Raw genomic sequence first — 18,045 nt, 5'->3', positions numbered from 1 at the left:
ACCACTCCTCCTCCTCCTCTGCCCAGCCCCCGACACCCATATGTATTGCAAGCAGTGGCATAGCATGTGTTTCCAGTGCCCCGGGCCTCACAGGGGGTTGGGAAGGTGATAGATGGAGTACGCATCCATTCATGCATATTCAACTGCCTAAGGCATCCGTGTCACCCAGGAGATTGCAACCGCAGAGATAGATAAGAAGAGTTGCTTCGTTGTCTGGCGAGGTCACTTCGCATGGAGAAGCTGTTTTCGACAGAGCCCAGCAATGGAAGCATGTAGCTGTATTGAGGCAGCACCTGGTGCTTAAATTTTGTGCCCCTAACAAATTTTGCATCTGGGGCAACCAGATGCAAGCAGGGGACTCTTACTAAAATCCACAAGCTCTACTCACTGACTCACTACCACCATCATTGTCATGCCATCATATCACCTTGTAGCTTTCTAAAAGCAAGAGCTTCCTGGGGCATGACAAAAGAAAATAGCTCAGTTGGTAGAGTCTGCGGCTCCTGACCTCAGGGTTGTAGGTTTGATCCCCATGCTGGGCAAAAAGATTCCTGCCTTGCAAGGGGTTGGACTAGAGGACCCTTGGGGTTCCTTCCAACTCTACAATTCTATGGTTCTATGAAAAGGTCATGGGGCTCTGGTCCCTCTGGGCCTCCTCCAATCTAAGTGCTGGTTAGGATTATCGTCATCACTTCAAATCAACAGGAATTAGATCTACAATCTACAAGAAACAACTTGCACGCAACGGTGCTAGGTTAATTCCATGCTGTAGCAGATGCCTTGAAATAGGCAGTGTCTGAAACTGAAACCCACCATGATTATCTTTTCCCACTCTGCTAAAAGGCAAAAGGAGAGAGAGAGAGAGAGAGAGAGAGAGAGAGAGAGAGAGAGAGAAGAAGCAAATTTTGTCTTATATTGTTTCTCCCACTTCACCAAGAGCCTGTGGCTGAGCCAAATGTAATCGAGTTTGGCTCCCTTGCAGAAATTAGCATGACTGAAAAGTATGCCAGGTTTCAAAACAATCGCCAACAGCTTCTGAGATTCTGTGTAAGCATTTGGGGGGTGGGGCGGGGGAGAATGACATGTTGTGCAGTGCCCAAGTCAGCCAACTGCTGTCACTGAATAATTATATTTGCTAGCAAGAGAAGGGGAAGTCTTAAAATTATTAGGCAATAATGCAGAAGCTATATGAAGCAGAAAGAGAGCTGTGCACCAATAGTTTGAAGGCATTTATATATGGGTATAAGCAGAACTGGCCTTGGGCATTGTGATACATCTGGTGAAAGCTGTAATAATATCCCAGAACAAGCTTTCCTGACCTACTAGCAGACCTGGCAGCAAATGACAGCACCCTTGGGTGGATCACTCCTGGCAGGGCACACCACTGCCAACTGCATTCGGGTCTCCCTTTAGAGCAGGTACACTCAAAGCAGAGTACCTGTGGGGCATTGGAATGACAGTTGCCCAGATCTGACCCTCAAATCTCAAGCTGACTTTCTCTGCCTATGGAAGAGTAAATGGAGTAAAGCCTCCAGCAGTTTGTAACAGGGAGTTATGCAGTAATCCTTGATCTGCGGATGTCCTTAAGGTTTATTTACATGTTAAATTGAACACGGGCACATGTCCTGACACATGTTCAAGTGTGTGAAAGACTGTACACTTGTTGATCTGTGCACCTCAATTCTTTGTGCACACAGATGGTACACTCCTTGAATGTTACATGTGAGCACCCTATATACATGCCCATACTTTCATTTCTGGAATATTGGAAGGTCGGTTAATTCCCACTGCCACAAGAGAAGACATTTCTGGCAGTTTTCCCAGACAGATAGCCGCCATTCACATTGCTTTAGCCTTAAGACCATAATATGCTTTATTCCACTTGACACTTAACCAAAACCTCTGCTGGGATCTTTACCTGCTGTCCATTTTAACCTTCCTGAACACTGTTCTCTAAGGTGGGTGAACATATGTCCCACTTTATAGAGCACAGTCCTCTTTTTGAGGTGGCCATGTATCATACTTTTCAGAGGACAATGCTCTGATTGAAGGGCTGGAATTTAAGAATGAAGAGCAGGGACCTTGAAGTTGTCCATCAGCATTTAGTTCCTGAGTGGCAGACAGAACAGGCACACATTGCACTTGGTTGCATAGTCTCTCCCCCCCCCATTGCCAGATATAGCAATTATTTTGAAAGCTGCATCTAGAGATGGAAAGTACTGCACAGATGAAAAATAATGCACATTTTATGCAAATCTGTGTCTTTCTTTTCTTTCTTTCTTTCTTTCTTTCTTTCTTTCTTTCTTTCTTTCTTTCTTTCTTTCCGGGGATGTATTTCCTCTTCCTGATCCATGCATAAATAGCCATCTTTTATTTTTCTGTGCATGATATAGACCCATCCACATGCAGTTCTTTACAGCGCTATTTTTCTAGAAAAAGAGATGCCAAAATTCAACACGAGCCCCTCCCTTGTCCTCTTACAATGACAATGGTACCCACCTGAGAGGTGCTGGAACTGAGTTCTGGTGAGTTTCGACTGCATAAAAGCACTAGCTCTTTACCACTTGATTCCTTTTTCGGTGCCCAAAGCCAATGTGAGCTCAAATGGTCCCAATTTTGTTTACTTTCCAAGCTACAGAAATGGAGTTAATCTCATCATTCAGTGTTTTCATCATCATACCTTGAAATCCCAGATTTGGTGCATGACATTTCTGCTTAAGGGGCTCGGATAGTGGAAGACCTCTGTCTGAGGACCCGAAGAGCTGTCCCAGGTAGACCAGCTAATAATACCAATGTCCCTCGAATAGTGAACTCAGGGCCAAACTAAGCTAAATGTTTTGCTGCTAATGATGTCGGGGTCTGTTTGTTTGTTTGCTTGCTTGCTTATGGTTTATTTAATAGGAAGTACAGAAGATAGTTTTATCTGAAATTCAGTCATGGATGAATTCTAAGGAGGAAGACGTTACCTGCCCCCATAGGCCTAGAAGCCATATTCTTTTCCACAGAAGTACCCGAGAGAGGGTTGTCACCATTTGATGCCGCAGAGACCCCTGATAAACTGTGCAAACCACTCCTTTGTGGCACTCCTTGTGTTTACCAAGACCTCTCCTTGTTGATTGTTCAGACAAGACTTGGCTTGCCTTCTGTTCCAGCATTCCCCTCTCCTTTAATAGTCCATGCTTTAAAGAGTCTTCTTCTTCTTCTTCTTTGGTGATCACTCTTAGCCGAGTAAGATTGTCTTCCATGAATACGGTCTTAACTGTGAGTCTGTAAGTGATTGTGGAGGCCAGTTCTGGATCCACACGTCCTTCCATAGTGGGGACATAGGTTTCCAGGCGGGAGTTGATCATGCTGAGGATTTGCCAAGCATTCCTTCCTCTTAGCATGTTCTCCCTCTTGTCCTGGGTTTGAGTGTCTTCAAAGTCCATGACACCTTTGGTAAAGGCTGTTTTCCAATTGGAGCACTCACAGGCCAGTAAACTGCTAGGAGCAGTAAACACAAATTGCCTTGGTCTTTGGTCATGCTGCGCCATTGCCCAATGGCAGGGAAATCTGTCCCAGTAGCTATAGAGGCAGGGCAGCACTGGGCTGATATTCATCCTCGTTGATTGCGAAGCAACTATTGTGCTGTTGGCATCATGGAAAGAGGGAACTAAAGAATAAAAGCTGTCTTTCATTGCATCTGAAGCCAGCCCTGGTATAAATCACTATTACAGTCAACATTAAGGCTTGCTTTTTCTCGTTTATTGGCTTCCCTGGAGCATGTCCAACCAGGAAGGCCTTGTTGACATGCAAGGGAGAGATTCTTAAGCAACACAAAGCATAAGTCCAAATAATTTTTGACTGGGACTTGTTGCATATGGCCTATGAATAAGAGACCCAAGTTTGCCACCAGCGGGGGGCAGGGAAGGGGCAAATCTTCTCTAAGATTCGCCACACACAAACCCAAAAAAGAATTTTTCCATGGTAAACTTAATATGTGTTAACCTTTGGACCAATAGAGGCAACTAGAGCCTGTTGAAATCCAATAAAGGCGAATGTTGGAAGATTCACAACAGTCAAAAGAAAGTGCTTCTTTAACAGATAATAGTTAAATTGTGGCATTCACTCCCATAAGGTATAGTGATGGCCACCAACTTAGATGGCTTTGAAAACATCAGAGGAGGGCAACCAAGATAATCAAGGTTCTGGAAACCAAGCCTTATGAGGAACGGTTGAAGGAGCTGGGTATGTTTAGCTTAGAAAATAGGAGACCGAGAAAAATATGATAGTCATCTTCAAATATCTACAGGGCTGTCACATGGAAGATGGAGCAAGCCTGTTTTATCTTTCTCTGGAGGGTAGGACTCAAACCAAAGGCTTCAAGTTGCAAGAAAGGATATTCTGACTAAACATCAGGAAAAACTTTCTGACATTAAGAGTTGTTTGGCAGTGGAACAAGAGGTTGTGGACTTTCCATCCTTGGAGGTTTTTAAGCAGAGGCCACCTGTCATGGATGCTTTAGCTGAGATTCCTGCATTGCAGGGGGGGCTGGGTGATTCTATGAAAGGGGGTTTTCAACAGATTTGTGCTAGCTACAATGGCTATGTTCTTTATCTGCTGTCAGAGCCTGTATGCTTCTGAACACCAGCTGCTGGGAATCACAAGTAGGGAGAATATCATTGCACTCAGGGCCTGCTTTGGGGTTTTCCATAGGCATCTGGTTGACCACTGTGAGAACAGGATACTGGATGAGATGAGGCTTTGATCTGATCTTACATTCTTATATTCTGTGCACCTTGCTGCTTCGCCTCAGGCGGTCCAATATATTGGGCTGGCTCTTTTCAAAGAAGCCTGTCTACTGCAATGCCTGTTTTCTGGTATATATATAAAAAACATGGCTTTTAAGGGACTTTCAGAGGTACAGTGTTTTGATTGCTGAGGATGTTATTTATACATATATCATTCCCCCCCGATGCTGTATTTATTTCTGGAAGCTTGAAACCCATAGCTCAATTGGTAGAACATGAGACTCTTCATCTCAGGGTTGTGGGTTTGAGCCCCATGCTGGGCAAAAGATTCCTGCGTTGCAGGGGGTTGGACTAGATGACCCTTGTGGTCCCTTCCCACTCAGCCGTTCTACGATTCTGTTCCATGAGTGATTGATTTATAAATCAGATTTTGTATGGTTGCTTTACATGTTTGCACGTGTGGATATCTAATTAATATATATATATTTTAAAAAAGGCAGGATACAAATTATTTTCCCCGATAAATATAATATGTAACTAAATGAGTCATAGAATTTTGCCACTTGGACAGAGGATACCAATGGCCAACTTAGCTCAGATGAAAGCGCTCACTCTGGGGTGCCTCTATTAGTTCTCTGCATCTTCCTGCAAAGTGGTAGAGAGAATTTTGGCATGTGTCAGGAGCTGATTCGGTAAAATAGTCACCTGTATCCATCCTTGGAGCTAAGAGAAAAGACCTCTCTCTCCCCATGCTCACCTGCCTACCTGCCCTGGGAATATGGCTGTTACCCATTCATTGGCTTAGCATCCAGAGGACTGAAATCACTTGAACATATGAGTGGATGAAGAAAAGAAGCAATACTCGTTTTTCTGAATCTTCGAATGGGAAGTTGCAGGCAATTATTCCTTATTAACTGCCTGAAGCAGAGCTCCTCTTTCACCTTTGCTGGAATGCCTCAGCATTAGGGTAAACAACACAATGCTGTCTTATCATAATGAGGCTTTGCTACTCTGTAGCAAGAACTTGTCAGAAACAGATTGTGATGTTGATTCCTCGATGGGTGGGGGGGAGAAGGGGGCCTAAATTAGACTTCTATAAAAAGAATATTGCATATTTATTTCCACAATAACGCCAAGGGGGAAGGGGGGGGGGAGAATGTTAGTCAAGAAGCAAGCAATTGGGTGAATAAATAAGCTTGTCTTTGTTCTCATCAATTAAGTTATTACATCAGTTGGAAAACCAGTGAATTATAATACAGATGTTTAATGAAACACTGCTGTGCCTATAAGTCAAACTCCTATTTTGTAGTGTGATTTTGGCTGCATAGTTTTGTGTGTGTTAAACCGTATTTATTAGCTGATACCCATTATTATTTTGAGCAAGGTATAATTCAGTTGTCAGGCTGCAGCACTGGGAAGGAGATTTAATCAGCAAGAACCCGCTTTGCTGCTGAGCATAAAACAATGCGGGTTTCATGAAGCAATCACACCAGTGTGGAAAAAATGGGATTAATTAGTATTGTACAAGAACAGGCAGCATGCTCATTAAAACCTTGTGAGCTGCCTCTTGATAAACTGCCACTTGATAGGGCCGCATTAATGTGACAAGGCAAAGACTTTATTTCCAAATCCTTTCTGATTATATCACACTTTTAAGTTACCTGGATTGGCTCTCCAAGGCTTTTGGAACACAAAGATCAAAATTGCCGCACGAGATCCCCAAGACACTGGGACAAAGGAGCCCGTGCATAGATAGCAAGGCTTCAAAAGACAACTTCTTCTTTTCCTCTTTCTTTCTTTCTTTCTTTCTTTCTTTCTTTCTTTAAAAAAAAACACCTAAAAAAAGCTCCCGTTCAAACATAAATCAATTGCTGTAAAATGAGGCAGCTCCAAAGGTGGTAAATTTGCATTTACACTCAGCAGGTTGGTCTGAAACTAATTTGACAATTGGCAACCGCCCTTAATGAATCCCATATTCAAATCTCACTGCCTGTTTGCTGAATGCATCTTAGACTTATGGATAAATAAGAGTCTTATTAATATTGTGAAGGTTTCAAAGGGGCTCTGAGGCAAGGATTAAAAACAGGCAGGAGACACTCCTGCTTTTTATCATTTAAATGTCGTGCCGTCCGTATGTTAGGAATATGGGCGTATTTCTTTTCGTGCTCACACAGACACACACACATCGTTCTCACCAGCTAAAATGACTATTTTCACTAGCACATTTGTTTCAACATGAAACGAGAAGAAGAAACTAAGGAGAGAGATGCCTGAATAACAATGGTAAATGTTCGATAGGATGCAATTTTGATCTTGTGTGTTATTTTCCTCTAGGCATAATGTTTTATTCCTTCCTGAATTTGTAGCAGTTTTGATGATTTACTCATACACCAATTTCGTTTTTCCTCCCTCTGCCCCTTGGCTCTTCTGAATTAGCAGCTATAAAATTTAATTTCAACTTTTAATAGTTAATGGAATCTATAGCCTGCTCCCTGATGCCTCGGCGATCTGAGAATCTGACTTTACATGTAGCTTTTAGCTGACATTGTATGTAAGGTAATTGCAATGCAATACACTTATCTGTCAGTATGTATTTGTAGGTGTGGAAAACGCCACTCAGAGAACACAGATCTCCAATTCCCCAAAGCTTTCCCTCCCAACTATTTTATTTTTTTAAAGAAAAAATCACCTTGTTAAAATCTCAACACCATATTAAATTAATGTTCCTTCCCCCTCGAGACCTCCAAGTATTCAAGTTACCAATTATAGATTGTTTGCAACTAGATTCATGCAATTCCAACCCATTCTAGCGGCGGAAGGCATCAGACCGCAGGCAAGGTACCTGAGAGCAGGCGTGATATGGATGAGTACAACCCTTTAACGGAGTGATGTGTTGCAATATTATTAATTTAAAACCCTAAGATCTCATTGTTGTGATCTGGGCTGCATGAGGTAATGCGAGATGACAGCCATTGAATTAATAGAAAATGGGATTCATCTCCTGAAATTTCACACAAAACACAAACAGAGGGAAGACAGACAAAATAAAAGGCAGACAGACAGATAAATGCCACTAATATGTTTAAATTTAAACTGAATGGGTGAGAGGTTTGGTGTTTTTTTTGGTTTTGTAAGAGCAAATGGAAGTTACCAATTCCATGATGAAAGAGAGCGGGTGTTACTTTTCTCTAGTTGCACTGGGCATTTCAAAGAAAACTCCTCGGTTTCTTTCATTTTCACAAATGAAGGGCCAGGAGCTATTGCAGATTCAAGTGGAAATTTTGAGAACCAGCCTCTTTCAGCATGAACCAATGAGAATGATACCTTTTGGTCTCCCTCATCTCGTTTCCTCTGATGGGGGGACGACTACTGCCATATTTCACAAAGCCCATCTGGCAACCCCATGACTGCTTCATAATCCCATATCTCTTAAACAAGTTATCCAGATAATGATCATTTTTTTTCTTCTAATAAAGGATCAGTTTGCTTTCAAACTGAGTGCTTTTGTTTGGGAAGGTGAGCTCTGTTGTTGTTTTTTAGATAATGTAAACCAGTGGCCTTCCTGATGTTGCCAGCCTCCAAATCCCATCAGGCCCAGAATCACCGATCATCAGGAATGATGGGAGATGTAGTACAACGGCAACATGAGGAGGGCCATAAGTTGCCTAGCCCTGATGTAAACCTAAAAGTTAACTCAGAGATTAAAAATGGCACACTTACGGTACTTCAAGTATGATGGCCTAAGATTCATCCCATCAAGGAGTGAAAATGAATCAAGAAAATAAAAGATGGTTGCCCCCCCCAATATATATATATATATATATATATATATATATATATATATATATACAGAGTTGCTACATCCACCTCCCACAAAAAGAAACCCCACCTATTATTGCCACAAAAATGTATTTTTTATTATTATATTGCACCATCAATGCACATAGTACTGTGCAGAAGAGCATGAGTTCTGCCCTTGGTAGCTTTCAGTGCACGTTTTGACAGAGATGGATTAAATAGAGGGAGGCAAGGGAAGATAGTGGGGAAATTATGGGGGCTTTATTTCTGGGCCTTATTATAATGGTCTCTTTGGTTTTGAAATTGCTATTCTCAGGGTGATTTACAGAGTGCCTCAGAAGACAACCTTTTGTGGTGTTTGAGCAGGTCACCTATGATTCTTCAGAACATTACTTTTAGGAAATGTACCCCACTTTTATAAACAGAAATTGTGAGGAAGCATTACAATTTGAATCACAATTACAGTGGTACCTCTAGTTATGAATTTAATTCATTCTGGAGGTCCGTTCTGAACCTGAAACTGTTCTTAACTAGAGGCCGGTGCACGATTTCCGTTCTCATCCTGGGGCAAATTTCTAAACTCGAGGTAACTCTTCCAGGTTAGCGTAGTTTGTAAGCTGAAGTGTTTGTAACCTGAGGCATTTGTAACTCGAGGTACCACTGTATTGTTAGGTATTCGTTACACACACATACACACACTTGAAAAAATGGGGAAATAAAGAGATTCAAAAAGGAAACATTGTCCACACCTAGCTGATTGCGTTAACAGGCGGGAACAAAATCTTGCGTTCTAGGGGAACACAAAATTCCTAAGAAATCTTGAAACCCTTTCCAGTCTCCAATATTCCTTTTTCTTTGCAAATAATTCAAATATATATCTGAACTCACTGGATACCATCTATTCGTGTTTACGCACAGTCTATGCACAATGGGATGCCTTTTAATTTAAAGCTTTTATTGGATCAAAAATTCATGTTTCCATTGCCTGAATGGGATTTTGTACATTCCAAGTAAGGACTGGCAATCTGAGCCAATGAACATAGGAGTTTAAACCCTCCAATCCGAGAAGGGTAGGGGAACAGATGTTCTTGTCCTCTACTGCAATTCATCTTGTGCACCTAACTGGGTACTTTTGCCCTGAAGCATCTGTGAAGTTTTAACCCATTCACATCTCTTTGCTGGAGATCTCAGACAAGATACAGGGAATGGAAGGTGCAAGACTCACAATTTTATGGAAGACACTATGCATTGTCACACACATGCAACATTTGGAAACCAAAAACTAGGCCTTTCCACATACACAACACCTACTACAACTTTACCAAAGAGATGTTTTTAAGCCTATTCTTTCCACCAGGAACTTCAAAAAAGAAAAGAAAATATTTTTTTATTAGTATTGTAATATCATGGGTAGAATTTACAGGAGCTTAGGAAGCCATTCTTAAACCTGACTTTCTATTATTTTCCTGTTTAGTTTCTGAAATATTTTATTTGAAATATTATACACAGCTAAACAGTACAAAATTCCAGAAAGGTGTAAAATGGGGGGAGGGGGATTAAAATACAGGTAGAAAGAACAGATGAAACAGTAGAAAGAAAGAAAGAAAGAAAGAAAGAAAGAAAGAAAGAAAGAAAGAAATCAGATACTGCCTGTGAGTTAACTCATTCTTCTGGGAAAGCCTGTAAAGAAATAAAGTTTTTTTTAATCATCTATTGTTGCATGTTTCAGAAGGGGCTACCACTGAGCTTGATAATAGGTCAGTGGAATGAGTAAGCTACTGATGAACTACTGCTGAGATTTCTTCTTGGTACTTGGCTTCATTGCATTGGGTCCTATACACAAAAGGTTCCCTTGTTCCTGATCTGCTGGAAAAATCACTATAGCCCGTCAACAGTGGTCACTTCAAAATGTCTTCTCATGCTGTCTCCCTTCAGAGACTATGTTCACCATTCCTCAGGTTTGGAAGTCCCATTGGTGACTAGGATGCACACATCCCTTTACCAGTGTGGCATACAGAATATGTTCCCTGAGATCTCCTGGCCATGGCAATGACCCCATTGCCATGACAATACAGCCACTGCCACCGCCACCTTCCTGGCTGGTGTTACTTTGACCTGTTTTGCTCATTGGCCATTGAGGCATATAAATCAATTGTCCAATATTTTCAGTTAATATTATAAAAACAATTGTACTTATTAGAACAGAAAAGGACAAAAGAGATTTTGGCATAAAATAAGCAAAACATCAACATGTGGATGTACAAGTGAGATCAATTCCTTCCTGTAATAGATACAATAAAAGTTAGCCCTGTCCATCACTAGGCCAATATAAAATACCAAGCCTTCGTCCTCTCCTTCTCCTTCCAGATCTGGGCATAAGATGTCCCCAGCCAAGAGGTCCTTAAGCCAGGATGTGAGCAGATGGCACCATCTTCAGACACTGTTTGCTCTACTGGGTAAGTCGTCTCTGGAGACTGGAATGGATAAGCTGTCTTTCATAGAGTCTTGTCTGTCATTGCCGATCTTTTATTTAAGAAATGTGTATAGATTTCTGATGAAATATTGACCTTTAACTATTTGTGACACAATGAGGTGCACATGGCAATTGCACTTCATTTACTTTGTTGTTGTTTAGTTGTGTCCGACTCTTCGTGACCCCATGGACCAGAGCACACCAGGCACTCCTGTCTTCCACTTCCTCCCGCAGTTTGGTCAAACTCATGCTGGTAGCTTCGAGAACACTGTCCAACCATCTCATCCTCTGTCATCCTCTTCTCCTTGTGCCCTCCATCTTTCCCAACATCAGGGTCCTTTCCAGGGAGTCTTCTCTTCTCATGAGGTGGCCAAAATATTGGAACCTCAGCTTCAGTATCTGTCCTTCCAGTGAGCACTCAGGGCTGATTTCCTTCAGAATGGATAGGTTTGATCTTCTTGCAGTCCATGGTACTTACTCTCCTTTATTCATAGAAGCATAACACTGGAGAAGACCCAATGGTGACACACAGAGGCTTAGTCTAAAGATGTGGTTGAATGAAATGGTAAAATGATAGGTAGCATTTCAAGCTGCAGTTGGTAGGGATTGCATTGTTGAATGCTCCCTTATGTGTGTTTAAAAAACACCTTCCTGTTAGCAGAAAACCAGCATAGTCTGGGGGACGGCTGTGGCTCAGAAATACAGAATTTGCTTTGAGTGTGAAAGCTCTGAGGTTCAATCCCTGGGCATCTCCAGGTAGGGGTGTGGGAGACCCCACCTGAAACCCAGCAGAACTGCTGCCAGTCAGTGTGGACAATGCTAAGCCAGATGGACCAATAGTCTGACTTTTTCAGGCAGCTTCCTATGTTCCTTTTTGTGGGAATGTTGTGAATAGTAGGAGAGGATATATTGATTAAATATTATCCTTCCTCACTCATGGTAGTGAGTCAGTAGCAGAGAACATTCCCCTGTATATTGCAGGAAGCTAGTTGGTAGATTCGTTTGAATCTCTTGAGTTAAGCAATCCAGTCTGGCTTGTCCAGATTGGATTGTTCCTGGTAAATCTCCTTTGTTCCCTCTTAAATAGAACAAAGACACAACAGTCTTCTTTTAAAAGTAGCGATAAGAAATTTACTTACATTCAGTTCACAGTATGATCCTGAAGGCAAGCTTTAGCTTGTAGTTACAGAGGAGAGTGTGAGTTTATCCCATATGAGGATTGAGCCCATGTGCGGCTGGCTGAGAGCCAGCAGACAGCAAAATACATCATGATGGAATAAAACAAAGAGGAGATGACTTCATGACCAGCCCTTTTATGGGGTTTCCCAGGGCCACCCCAATCTACCTGGTCACACGCAGGGGGAAGATGCTCCAGACAGGTGTGACAGGAAGTCCTCCTGGCTGGAGTAACATCCTCCTGTGTGTCCACTCTGGGCAAACAGGAAATGCTGTACTTGACTGCTACAGTGATGCTACGTCCCACATTTTTTAATGTGCTGTAAGCTGCCTGCCCACAGTGGCTGTGGAAACCCATCTAGATGGGCAGGGTATATTATAACAACAACAACAACAACAACAACAACAACAACAACACAGCAGGGAGCAGACTGGACAAAAACCATGCCAAATTTTTTTAGTATGTGTGATCTAACACGGTGGAGCATTGCAACCCACTCCCACTCCCCATTTGCAACTTGAAATGCTCCCATAGAGCTATGCTATATGCCACCTCCCTCTTATTTTAAACCAACAACACTTTTTAATCAGATGTAATATCACCCGTTGAGCCGAACAGCATTAGCTAAGGACCATAAAGGATCTCAGAGACGCAGATATACAATGCAACCTTCCTGCCAAAAGGTTGGGATAATATTTCATTAGCAGTCAAAAGCAATCATATTACTTAAGGATTTGGATCCCTCCAACAGCAAAATTACACTCCTGGAATTTGAACAGAATTTATTGTCTCGGCGATTTGAATAATAGCGCAAGGCTGTTAAGGTAATATGTATTCCTAAGTATATTATAGAAATATGTGCAATGTTATGGGAAGTGATGAAGGCTTTACGCTAGCCTTCATGCAAAATCTCTGCCATGGGATCCCTTCCCTTCTACAAGGCGTGGAGATGAGTCTCCAAATGCTTGAAGCCAATTTTAAAAAAAGGATAATAAGAGCTCTCTAATAGCCAAAAGTTATTACTGCTAAAGTGTAAATCAATGCACTGTGTGCATGTTCCAAGAATGGAATGTAAGGCTGAATGAGGTTTGTCTTAATGGAAAAAAGAATTTTAGATTACTTGTGGAGCCAGATTCTGTAGAGACAATTAGAGATTTAAGACTTTAGCCCTACCCCTAGTGATTCAAACACAAGTCCGCTGATGTCAGTGGGTGTTTCCTGTGTAGAATTAGTGAGAGAAGTGCATCCTAAGATCTTTGAAGTGCATTTGTATCTGCTCCATCTGGAGTAAAAGATATGGGCTTTATAGTAATGGTCAGAGACTCACTGATTGCTGGTGTAGGAGGCCCCAAATGTGGATGTGTATCCATAAATGAAAATTCAGATACACATGAATAATTGCCAACTCTCATCGTTGGTGGTAGTGTGGCAACATGGCTTATGATTCTTTCATCTTGCTGGGGACGTGCAATGAGGCAGTCACACACAGACTGCTCACATACACAAAATTCTGCATCTAATCATTTCAGCTACAGTGGTACCACTGGTTACGAATGCTTCAGGTTACGAGCTTCGCTAACCCAGATGTAGCTGCTCCTGGTTGCGAATGGAAATCTCACATGCAGCAGGAGGCCCCATTAGCGAAAGTGTGCCTCAGGATAAGAATGGTTTCAGCTTAAGAACGGACCTCCGGAACGAATTACCAGAGGTACCACTGTAATTGGAAATACAAAAGGCCACTTATATACTTTTCAATAGTGCTCTATCGCTTATAGGATATGTATTTGTTTATAGGATATATATGTTACTGAATTCTTTTTTGAGCATGTGCGCCTCCTCCCTTGCAATGAAAAAGCCACACAAATTTTCACTTTTGTATGTTGAACTATATGCGCAAAACTTGCATTTGGGTGTTTCTTCTGGGTTTGTGCAAGTAGGTATGGTGCACCAAGTATGTGGGGGAAAGATGTGTGTTCTCACTCCTCTCCATGCAATGAGCTAAGTTTCTGAGAAGTATTTTACAAGACAGTCCAGCAACTTAGCTTAGCCGTTACTTATGGAAAGCTGTGTGAAGAAACTTCCATAGACCCATAGAATTGCAGAGTTGGAAGGGACACTGAGGACCACCTAATCCAACCTCCTAAAATACAGTTTAGCATCAGAATATGGAACATCTTAGCTAGAGGCTGATCAGTTCACAGAATGGTCTGAAGGCATTCTACTGCTGAAGTTAAATACGTTTGCCCCATAAACTACAGTGGTGCCCCGCAAGACGAATGTCTCGCAAGACGGAAAACTCGCTAGACAAAAGAGTTTTCCGTTTTAGAGGTGCTTCGCAAAACGAATCTCCTATGGGCTTGCTTCGCAAGACGACAATGTCTTGCGAGTTCCTGCTGGTTCCCCCCCCCTTTTTCTAAGCCGCTAAGCCGCTTATCAGCTGATCTGATCAGCAGATAAGCAGCTAAAAGCCGCTAATAGCGCTAATAGCACTAAGCCGCTTATCAGCTGATCCGATCAGCAGATAAGCCGCTAAAAGCCTCTAAAAGCCACTAATAGCGCTAATAGCGCTAATCCTTCAATGGGCTTGCTTCGCAAGAAAAAAAAACCGCTAGACGAAGAGAATCACAGAACGGATTCTTTTTGTCTTGCGAGGCACCACTGTACTTGAACGGGATTTGGATGGTTTCCAGCAGAGTGGGGCATAAATGTAATAAGGGATGGGGGAGAAATTTGATTCAGTTTGCATTTAAAGATGCTCCATCCTGATCTGCAGTTTCCAAAAACTTGCAAACTGAAACGTTGCCATTCTTCAAATTTTGCAGTTTTCTGAATTTTGCAGTGCAGACCAAAATGCATGCATCAGGGTAGACGGTGCATAGAGATGTAAAATGTGAAAATACCATACAAAATCGCATTATATATTGTAAAGAATGTGCATATTAGACCCCCCCCCCAAAAAAAATATAGAATACAGAAGTGTGTATATTAGGAGAAATTCACATTAAAATACTGGTGAATTTTCTTGAGCTTTTTATTCTTATTTTTTTATGGAAACTGATGTGGAAATGGGGGGAAATGAATTTAAGGTTCAAACAATGAGAGACTGAGTGGAACCAAAATTGACAGGTTCACCTATCCTTAGATGTAATGAATTCGTTAAAATATGGTTTCCACTAGATGTCAAAGATCCAGCATTCTAAAGAGCATCTGTAGGAAACCCACATCCTCCTTGTTTTCATATTTTAGACCCTACTTTTGAAACAAGTGATATCCCAAGCCTAGCAGGAGACTGGATTGATGAAATAGCTTCAGAAAGCTCACACCCCTTGGTGGGAGGCATATGTATTTTGCCCAGAGACAGACACACCATCCTAGAATTCTCTTTAGGGTCTTGGGGGGGTGGCTGGGTGCATCGGAGGCAATATATTTGAAATAATGCTTTTAATTCTAATTGGGATTTCTGAGCCTATGGCCAGCCACAATAGTGAGAAGTGCCACTGCTCATGTCATGGTAAGAATACAAACTTTTTATCACTTCAGCAAACAAACAGACCCCTAACAAGTGGGGACCAATTTCCAACCACATTTTAGTTGCCACGATTCACCCTGAATAACTGAGGCTTCATCTCATCCCCAACTGGCACAATGCCTATTGCGTGCCTAACTGAGACATGTTTTAATCTTTTGTACAGTTAGTTTTAATAACCTTTAAATGTTTTTAACTGTTTTTATTGATAATATTTGTTGTGAACTGCTTAGAGCATGGGTAGGCAAACTAAGGCCCGGGGGCCACATCTGGCTCAATCACCTTCTCAATCCAACCCTCAGACGGTCTGGGAACCAGCGTGTTTTTACATGAGTAGAATGTGTCCTTTTATTTAAAATGCATCTCTGGGTTATTTGTGGGGCCTGCCTGGTGTTTTTACATGAGTAGAATGGGTGCTTTTATTTAAAACACATCTCTGGGTTATTTGTGGGGCGTAGGAATTCATTCATTCCCCCCAAAAAAAATAGTCTGGCCCCCCACAATGTCTGAGGGACAGTGGACCGGCCCCCTGCTGAAAAAGTTTGCTAACCCCTGGCTTAGAGCTTTTCCTAAAATCAAGTGGCATATACATTTTGTTAAATAAATATAAATAATAAACTGTGGCATTTGCTCACATTCTTCTCTTATTATCGTTGAACCTCCACAAACTAATTCCTCTTGCTTTTCTGCATGAACTACAGAGAGCAGAAAGAGAACCTCTACTGAGACTACTATTGCCTTCTTCCCTTTCCTTTTCTAATTACATGTGTGTTACTCTGAGCCTGTTTCCACGACCAGCTATCTTGGAATAATAATCCCTGAATTCACCAGCGAGTGAGGGTGCTGACCAAGTGAGACCTTTATCACAATATTTCTGATAGATCTCTTGTCCAGTGAGAAAGCGGGGTAGGAAAATTCCAGCTGATGATTTTTATCTCAAGTGGTATACAAGAATGCATACACAAAGATTCAGTATATTTACCAAGCCCGCACGCATCCTTCCAGGTGAAATCCAATGCATGCTGCTGTAATCTTAAACTCATCTGTGATTTATTTTTTTTCCAAATGACCCAGACCTTTCCCCCGTCTTACAGCACAGTCTTGTGCATATCTACGCAAGCCTCGCCGAACCCACTGGGGCTCACTCCAGTTCCCAGGATTGCAGGTACAGTGGTACCTCAGGTTAAGTACTTTATTCGTTCCGGAGGTCCGTTCTTAACCTGAAACTGTTCTTAACCTGAAGCACCACTTTAGCTAATGGGGCCTCCTGCTGCCGCTGCGCCACCGGAGCACGATTTCTGTTCTCATCCTGAAGCAAAGTTCTTAACCTGAAGCACTATTTCTGGGTTAGCGGAGTCTGTAACCTGAAGCGTATGTAACCCAAGGTCCCACTATATAGTGATCACATGCAGTGGGCAGACCATTAATTTGGATAATAGGTGAAAAACAAAACAATTAGCATATTTTTAAAAAATATTTTATTTGCCTTTGTCTGTCTCGCTTGTCTTAGTTATCTTGACAAGGCAAGACTTTAACTTATTTGGTGTAAATACCATGGGGGGAAAGGGAACATTTTGCTACACATTTTGCAAGATTTTGCTGTAGTTTTGAAATGGATGTCCTCTAAATTGCATAACCTCTTTAGGAGCAATTCTGTCCATTATGACTAGACCTATTGCATGTTTTTTTTTTTCCTGTAGGAGAGACCCAGATTTTAATTTCAAATATTTTTTTGTAGTAGGTTTGGAGTTTCTTTTTTTGGAAGGGCCTGGTGGGATAAATTAAGTCTATTTTCTCCTTGATTGCCTTGTTGGATCTCTTTGTAACTTCACCTTGTATTCCTTTCTGTTCAATACTTTTCAAAGTACTGAGAGTTTAAAGAGGCACAATAAATCCCAGATCAGTTTTTAATGACCATGGTAAGCCTGCTTGTAATATGTCAGTAAGCTGAGCCTAAAAGCCAATGGGGAATAGGCCATTTCTGCCTTAGTAATTGCCTGCACAGAAAGATTTATAATGTCATTATGTGAATCTACAAGAAATAACTCATAGAAGCGAAATACCCTTAAAAAAATTACAATTCTCTTAAAAAGCTAGTCTTTCATAAAGGCTAAATCATAAAACTACTTTTTAAAGATATTTTATGTTTAAAAATAAAACTCAATAAAAATAGAAATGCAAGGAGATTAAATTAATCAGATGCCTCTTCTATCTGTTTGCAACCAAGTTATATGTTGGGCAGAGGAGTGATGCAGTACACAATTAAGGCTTGATCGTTTGTTGCTGAAATCAGAAACGAGGGCAGAAAGAAATATGTTTTTAAGCCATTTTTCTTCTATCT

The sequence above is a fragment of the Podarcis vaucheri genome, assembly GCF_965113315.1.
Source record: "Podarcis vaucheri genome assembly, chromosome: 6".
In the NCBI taxonomy this organism is placed as follows: domain Eukaryota; kingdom Metazoa; phylum Chordata; class Lepidosauria; order Squamata; family Lacertidae; genus Podarcis; species Podarcis vaucheri.
This window is presented reverse-complemented; position numbering follows the sequence as displayed.